This window comes from Biomphalaria glabrata, chromosome 7 (genome assembly GCF_947242115.1).
Source record: "Biomphalaria glabrata chromosome 7, xgBioGlab47.1, whole genome shotgun sequence".
NCBI lineage: Eukaryota > Metazoa > Mollusca > Gastropoda > Planorbidae > Biomphalaria > Biomphalaria glabrata.
The window spans coordinates 34,762,336-34,770,535 of NC_074717.1; the positions used below are offsets into that span (position 1 = coordinate 34,762,336).

The following is an 8,200-nucleotide window of genomic DNA, read 5'->3' on the forward strand; positions in this document are numbered from 1 at the left end:
AAGAAAATGACGATCAAAGCCCTTCATCCTTATACAGTTTATTTAGTTAAGGAAAAAGCTGGTATTGGAAAATCAAAAGTCACAACTGCTGATTTATAACGGAAAAACAAAGGGAATGTAGAATTGCCACACAGAATCGCTCATGATTGTTGTTACGCAACTTTAGATAATTAGCAAATAAACAATTTCAGTAGGAAATTGAACTTTGGATACAAATGTTTGTACCCAATTGGTTAGGGTTAGGCCGTTGCTTACTTGGAAGAGGCTGTCACTTTCTATTGAAACATCGCATTCTCAAGTCTGGCTTGTGATGTCCTAACATTTCCAGACGATTCACTCATTTTAATTTTTTTATTATTTCTAGATATTCCGATCAATACAGACAGACTATAATGTGATGGGAAATTAAAAATCAAATTTACAGTTAATGTTGCATTTACAAATATCAAATCGAAATTTAGAATTAAACAGGACACGTTTCCAAAACAGGGTGTTATTTCTTGTGCGCCAGAAGATAGTCGTCCAGAGTGTATTGTGTTTGGCTTAGTTCAACATCATTCGTGAATTGTATTCTCATTCTACGTCCTTTTTTTTCATGTGAACCTCCTTATTACTTCCCCTTCTTTCTAGTTCTCTCCCTTCCCCCTCGTATTTATTGTGTCATGCTTTCCTACTTGCCTAGGCGCTGTATGGAACATCGAAACATCCTATACAATGACTAATACTTCTTCAAGCCAGTTATATATTATAAATTAAAAGTATTCTTTGAATAACCTAAGCTTCTCGGAATCATCTTTGTTCTCGCTAGTGTATTGAACAATTTTGTTTTGTTCTTAAAATTGTGCACGTCGTTTGTAATCACCTGTAAGTGCATGTTTGCTGAGTTGTAGCTACATTTACCTTCACCTGTCCCTTAGCCTTTTGGACCGTTTGGGAATCACATATGATCTGCTGACTATCTTTCTCCATTCTTCTCCGATTTTTGCCAGGATTAGAGTATTTTTCATTAACATTAGATTCCTTGATGTTTTCTCTTTTTTTTTTTTGGCCTGTCCGACTTTTCACTGGAGTTGTTCCCTACAGAAAGTCTTTGTGAGCTATAACTTGATTCTTCTGACCACCAGTGGAGCATAGTTAGGGCCGTAACAGTGCTTAGACATGGGACTCTGTTCTGGGCAATTCCAGTTTACTTTGGTCTCCCAACCATTTTCTACTACTAGTCTTTAGCCTGTCTTGCCATGCTGTCTGTAGCTCTACGCATTGTGTGCCCAGCTCAGCCTTTTGCGTGGATGGATTTCTTGTTATAGTCGAGCGATAGTATTCTGGATAAATTGTTGCTACAGAAAATGTTACCTATTGGGCTGCAAGAAAGATGGAAAAAAAGAAAATGCAGCGTAAGATTATGTATCAGAGAATTTTACCATGCAAACTGGTTTAAAAAACAAAAAAGCATGTTTCGAAACAACGCTGCTAAAAGTGTGTTTTTTTCTAACAGAATCTGCTAACGAAACAGTAAGTACTACTACTAAGCTGAAACCACGTGATCATATCTCAATTGACATTTACATGCATAAACGTTTCAATGTGATGACAGACAATGTATCATGTTTATATCGAGGCTTTGGTGCTATCCATCTTTATGTCTGAAATATTTCTCACTTCTCGACGCTTGGTTAACATGCATGACTAGAGGCATGACGCGTAGGACGTAATCATCTTCTTTTTTGAAGTAACGTCTGTATTATATAAGATAAGATTACGTCATCAGCTACCAAGGGAAACAACACAATGTTGAAAGAGCTTGCATCCAAACACAAGAACTCTAAAAACAAGAACTTTAAACACAAGAGCTTTACTTATCATGACACTGAATTTTGCTATCACGAGAGATTTGAAGACTATTGCCATGTTGAAGGAGGACATTTTGATCATCTGAGAGATTCACTTGTTTTATGTTCATGTTAACAGGTAGAACGAATTTCTGGCTCTTCTAGTGTCGAAGTCTCAAAGAAATAGTTTACGTGATAAGTGAAAACCTAGATAACTACATTTGTAGATTGAACAAGGGTTTACGATTGGATGCAAAAAAAAAGAGACCACTTTGAAATTATGGGAACACTTTACGGTGATCTCTTTGGCTGTAAATTGTTAAAGTGGGTCTCAAAATGTGTTATTTTATTTGGGCAGAAACTGAGAAAGAGATGGAAATTTTTTTTTTAAATCACACAAGAAAAGAAACAACATTAGATACCGTAGTAGAATCGTATTTTTTATTCACACTTCAATGTATAAATTATGCCACTGATTTAGGAAGCAGATGCCAGGGAGATGAGCAAGACATGGGGACTGTTGACTCGCCTAGAACTGAGAAGCCTGGAGAAAGCTGCTGGTGGTCCATGCCCCATACGGGACCACAGTTAATAAAGATGATTTGATAATCTATATTTTGATTTCTATATTTCATTTTTATTGTCCTTTGAAGAAACTAATGAAAACATTTTAAAATAATGATTACTTCCCCATATATGTCTACATATCTGTCTGACCCTCTAAGAATGTAGAATGTTAATGCGTCTCTTTATGGACTAGTTCGAATAAACAACACAAGTATTTTTAAGGTAAACTACCACTTTTCTATTTACTATTCTAAATTAATTATTCGTATATTTAAATAATGTATTTGATAATCTGGAAAAACATTAATAATATGCGAAAGAAAACACAAACAAACTGATTTAGTAAAAAGACATACCAATGTATTTTTAATCTTAAGAAACCTTTTTTTAAGGGAAACTAAGAAATCGTGAATTTCTTTCCTACTTTGCCTGAAAATGTTTCGATGTAGTTGGCAGGTCCTTGTAGCTTACTGTACAAAATTTGGTCGCCTAATTGAACGATTATGGATGTATGAACGAAATAGAAGATAAAACTTGATTTTTTAAACCATAGTTTCTCTTTGACGCCTCCTAATTACGTTCAAGTGATTGTTTTTATGTAGTGTAGGAGAATTGGGTGTCAAGAAATATTGTACGTTTTACTTAGAGAATTTTATTTCATCATCTGATTTAATTTGTAGTCATTCAGCTGAAGCTAGATTTATGTGTCTGGCTGGTCCTTTTGTTGACATCCTTAGGATAGAATTTATATTGTATCTACTTTCAAAGTCTTTCTCTCTCTCTCTCTCTCTCTCCATCTGACCCATACACCACGCCACACACGGTAATTCTCTTTCACTAGCTCTCACGCCTAGTTCTCTCTCTCTCTCTCTCTCTGTTCTGCCAGCTTAGAAACAACTGTCTACGAATTGTTTTATGTTTCCAACTTTATAGATCTATCTTCAACGTGGCTGTAACAATCTCCATAAATAATAATAGTCTAAGGTCAGTTAGGCCACTGTCTGGTTTCATGTACAGATGTTCCATTTGATGACACTAATGAGAAACTTTAGGGATCAATCAGAGAACTGAGAAGTTTACCCACATTCACGGACTATTAACAAATTAATAAATGAATATTTTTGACGACCTACTTAGCAAAGCCATAAAGCTTAGAGGCTATGAACATCTTATGAAATTTTGAAAACAAAAAAAACGCTTTTCAAATAAAATCATGCAATGGAAGTGGGGCACAGGATTGAGGGGGGACACCACCCCCCTTGGAGCTCGGACTGTAGCTCGAGTGTCTTAGGATTTTGGGACCTCGAAGAAAACAGACGTAACGAATCACGAATGTTCATCTGCTTATCTGCTTAGAACCTTTTGGGCAAAAAGATTGCTTTCAATTCAAGCCAGTGGGGAAAAAAAAGGGGGGGGGGGACTTCTATCTCTAAGAGTTTCGTGGGTGAAGAAACAGAGCAGCTTATGCTTCACAGCTTCATTGAAACCAGCAAGAGAGAGAGAGAGGGGTGGTCTAAATTCTAAGTCAAGAGTGTTGCCACAACATACCGCAGAGAGATAGTCTAAACTCTAAGTCAAGAGTGTTGCCACAACATACCGCAGAGAGATAGTCTAAACTCTTAAGTCAAGAGTGTTGCCACAACATACCGCAGAGAGATAGTCTAAACTCTAAGAGTGTTGCCACAACATACCGCAGTCCTTTTTTTTTCTCATTCTCAAATTCAAGATTGATTGTGAATGACCAATTGACGTGACATCATTCGATGACGGGACAAACCAACAAAAAAGTAGGTTAAATGACTGTGATAGAGTTGTAGAATTATTGATCACCCGCTGGTAGATGTGCATCACCTGCCACCAGCATTTAGCTGTTTTATTGATTCACATTAGCAAGTGGAAACTGTCGAAGTCTGAGTAGACATGTGATGACCACAACTCACTCGCCCTTCCTCACACACGCTCTGTCATTGCTGGAAAGTGACGTCTGCCTGCTGTTTCAGCGGTGACGCACGTGTGCCACGCGACACAATTTTCGTTTGTACATCTGACAATGACGTATTTTTCTTAATCTTCAGCGCAGTTTCAGGGATGGTCTGGTAGGAATAGGCCTAGTATTGGTTGAAAATTTGCCAGAATAACAGAAGCGTTAAATATGTCTAGAATAAAACGTGAATTTTATAGTTCGCTTGACATTGTTGAATCTATTCTATAATCTACTAATGCGTAGTAATTTTCCTTTACAGTTAAACATTTGCGACAATTAAAAATGTAATTTATCAATTGTCAGTTCAATCTGTAAGCTATGTAATTGAAATGGATTCTTTAGTCATTGTTATTATTTTTTGGGTAATATTTTTAGTGTATTTTGTTGACGCCTGTGGATCCATTTTATTTTGTGTACGAGTAGTGGGCCCTAATTAGAAGTTCACTGACCTCACCCCAAGCCATGAAATGGTACTTAGTTGATCGATCATTATGACTATACCTTATCAACAAAGACTGTCAGTCAGTGACATCATGTCATAGACCTAGACTACTGACAAGTTGTTTTTTTTTCATAGCTTCATTTGAATTCTTGTAATTGTTGAAGGACTAGGCATACGCACCCCACCCCCTTTTGTTTTTCGCTCATTTTTTTTTTGTTCTCGTATTTTCCGAAATGTTCTTGTTTTTGTCAATGATGTTAACATCAGATACAGAACAGTGTCTTTAACAACAAGTGCAAGCTATTAGGTCAGAATAAGGTTCTGATGAATAAAAGAATGTATGACATTTGTTATTAATGTGTAGACATCATTAGTTCCTAATACTATACATTCATTGGCTTATTCAGCCTTCTGCTCGACTTGTTCTTCGGCATAAGTATTATTTTTTTAATATTAAAAGAGGTGTACGTGTTGTTGTTTATTCCTACACAGCGTTAAATGTATTGTTTAGTTAACCAATTTTTTTTTATCTTGGAAGAGTTTTTATTCTTTAGCGGCGATTAGCCTAAATACGTTCATAGACAATTTGATGCTATTTTTGTCTAAATCATTTCTAATCTTGAAATGTCAGTTGACCGATTAAAGCTTCATTTATAATTTCACTTCCCTCGCCCACCAAGTCTTGATTCACATCTCGTAAAAGTTCTAGATCTAGAATCTAGTCTAGTATGTCTGTCAAACTCGTCAGTTTCTAGACTTTGTTGACTGTCAAAACTAGGTCAGGTTTCCTCTCACACACGCCTGTGTACATTGAGTTTCTGTCAAGTCTAGCCCAGTGTAGTTCTTGAACATTGCTGCTACTGCGACACGCCAGTTCAATCTCTGTGTGTGTGTGTGTGTGGCTTGCAAAGGTTTATATTTCACCGTCTGTTAGACGTAATTTTGTTGGTTAGCAAATCTAGATAGAGTTCAGATAGCTGTGTTGAATGGTCTGATAATGTGTGTGTCCCTAGTGGAAGGAACTATGGTGTGATCTAATTGTTATTACGTAACACCCAAACACACACACACACACACTTTCACTGGTATCGGTTCTAGCTTTACATTTCTTATTAACTTTAAGTCTGGCAAAGTCCGATGTATTTACCATCTTTAAAAAAAAAAAAAAGAATATTCCAGATTTCTGAGGTGACTCACTTCTCTCATGTAGTGTGTTTCCTTTCATCATTCTGGCACTACAACAGATTGGGACACATGGTGGCCTCGATGGTTCCTGGTTCAAACCCTGCCTGCTGACGCCGTCCTGCTTGAGGTTTGGGCAGGGCCGGTCTTAGCGATTGCGGGGCCCTATGCGAAACTAATTGCGCAGGGCCTAGTCTGGGTGGGAATAAGGATAATAAGTGAAAATTAAGATTTTGTAATAGAAAATAAATTCGGCTTTGCATTTTACTCATTCTTTTCTAAGTACAAAATTGCGATCAAGTTAATTTTACTTTACCAATCTTGCAACCAATGGCATATTTATATGCAAGTAACAATAAAAGTAAATACGTATTGGAACTTCCGGTTAAGGGCAAAATTCGTCCGATTATTACATTTTATTACATGAAAGCTGAGAATGTCTTTTTTTTTTTTATCGCGCGTAGGAATGGCGTTTCCCATAATGAATGACACACACAGATGGTAATTTTGTCTATTTTTCATGAGATTTTTATGAGTTTTCAGGAAATTTTAATAAGTGCAGGTTATTTCCAGGAATTTTTCGTATATATTTTGCAATTAACAATTACACATAAAATTAGCGCGGGGCATATAAAAGCGCGGGGCCCACTGCGACCGCATAGGTTGCAGTGGCTTAAGACTGGGTCTGGGCCAGGATGTAATAATCTTCAATTCTGGAGGAACATCCGAAACATGTCAAACAAATATAATTGTTAACTTGATGCACTTTGGGATCAGGCTCAGCCACACTTCTATCGTATACAGATCAATTTTCTTAAAACAATGATTTCTAAACTAAGGACCGCGGGCCTTATTCGGCCTGTCACACGATGTCCCTCAAAATTTCTGCCCACTGACCATAACGATGCCATAGAGGTTCCATTGGACTAGACGACTTTTTTGACGTGGTGCGGGCCGTGACACGTGTATCGGAGATTGAAATGGACCCCCAAGTCGAAAAGGGTTGTGCACCACTGGCTGAGGAGATGGAGGCAACAAATAAAATCCCGCAAGGGAGAGTGACTGTCAACCGCAAGAATTTCACACGATCACGTGACTTAGCCTGCTCGTCGAGTCCGCCAGTACCTATGTAGGTTACATCGCCCAGTCATGGGAATGTATCGCGGTAGCTCTCACTTGCCTTTTTGTTTTTCGTTATAGTAGCAAAAGTATCAGCACTGAACTGAACCACTCACGCATATCTATTAATAGCACGACCTAAAGACTAAAGAGAGATAATTCCGGCAATTGTTTTTTTTTTCGGAAATAGGGGAGTATGAAAAAAAAAAAAAAAGTAAAGGGGGGGGGGATCGTTTGACGCAGTAAACACTGTAACGGGTCTACGCCCGACAATTTCAGATAAACTGGCCTACATAACTGACAGAAATAGCTTCAACCTGACGTAATACCAAGTTTACACGACCCGCCCCCGTCTCATCACCTTTAAAAAAAATGTGTGATAAGATGGTAGGCTGTGCTAAACATGTACCTTGGAACTCTAAACACTTTAATTCTTTGATATTATAAGGCAACTGTTCTATAATAGGGGAGGAGTACGCATCACGCCAGCAGTAGTCAGTTTACTCTAATAACGAATCCATCAATGTAACAGCGAACGTTGTTGGTCACAAAAGCAGAGGGGGGGGGGGTAGGAGAGGACAACTTTGTCATCCAATCCATAATTATACATTTCTGATTCATTGCATTTAAATTAGTCTCCCCTTATTTTTTTTTCTCCCTACCTCCCTCATTTCTCTCTCTTTCTCTCTCTCTCTCTCTCAGCAGACATTTTAGCTACCACCTGCTAGCGATCTTGTTATTGTCTTGACGTCTATGAAAGTAGTGAGATTTCTAAAGAAATAGGAAGCAGTGGTCAATGTCTTCATCTTCGTCATTAGTGGTCAGGGCGTTTCATCAGTAGTCAGTGTTTTCATCTACATTATCAGTGGCCTCTGCATTTGCCTCAGCAGTGGATGGTTTCTTCATCTATATCAGTAGTGGTCATTGACGTCATCTACAACCAGCAGTGGTCAGTGCCGTATTCTGCATCAAAGTATTCAAAGTCGAGCATCCAATCTATTTGGGTGGCAGTCTTCAATCTTGATCAATGCGGTCTTGCTAGGTGGTCTTGTAACGTGATTTTCACGGAGCCTTGCT

At 38.0% G+C, this 8,200-nt stretch overlaps 1 long non-coding RNA gene across 1 annotated transcript; it reads right to left on the reverse strand.

Moving 5' to 3' along the window:
- Positions 1 to 22: 22 nt before the first annotated feature.
- On the reverse strand, positions 23 to 6,860 carry LOC129927185 (uncharacterized). Its single transcript, XR_008778781.1, has 2 exons — positions 6,020 to 6,860; positions 23 to 1,361 (listed from the first exon to the last, which is right to left on the reverse strand). It is a non-coding gene; the product is annotated as an uncharacterized LOC129927185 (long non-coding RNA).
- Positions 6,861 to 8,200: the final 1,340 nt, after the last annotated feature.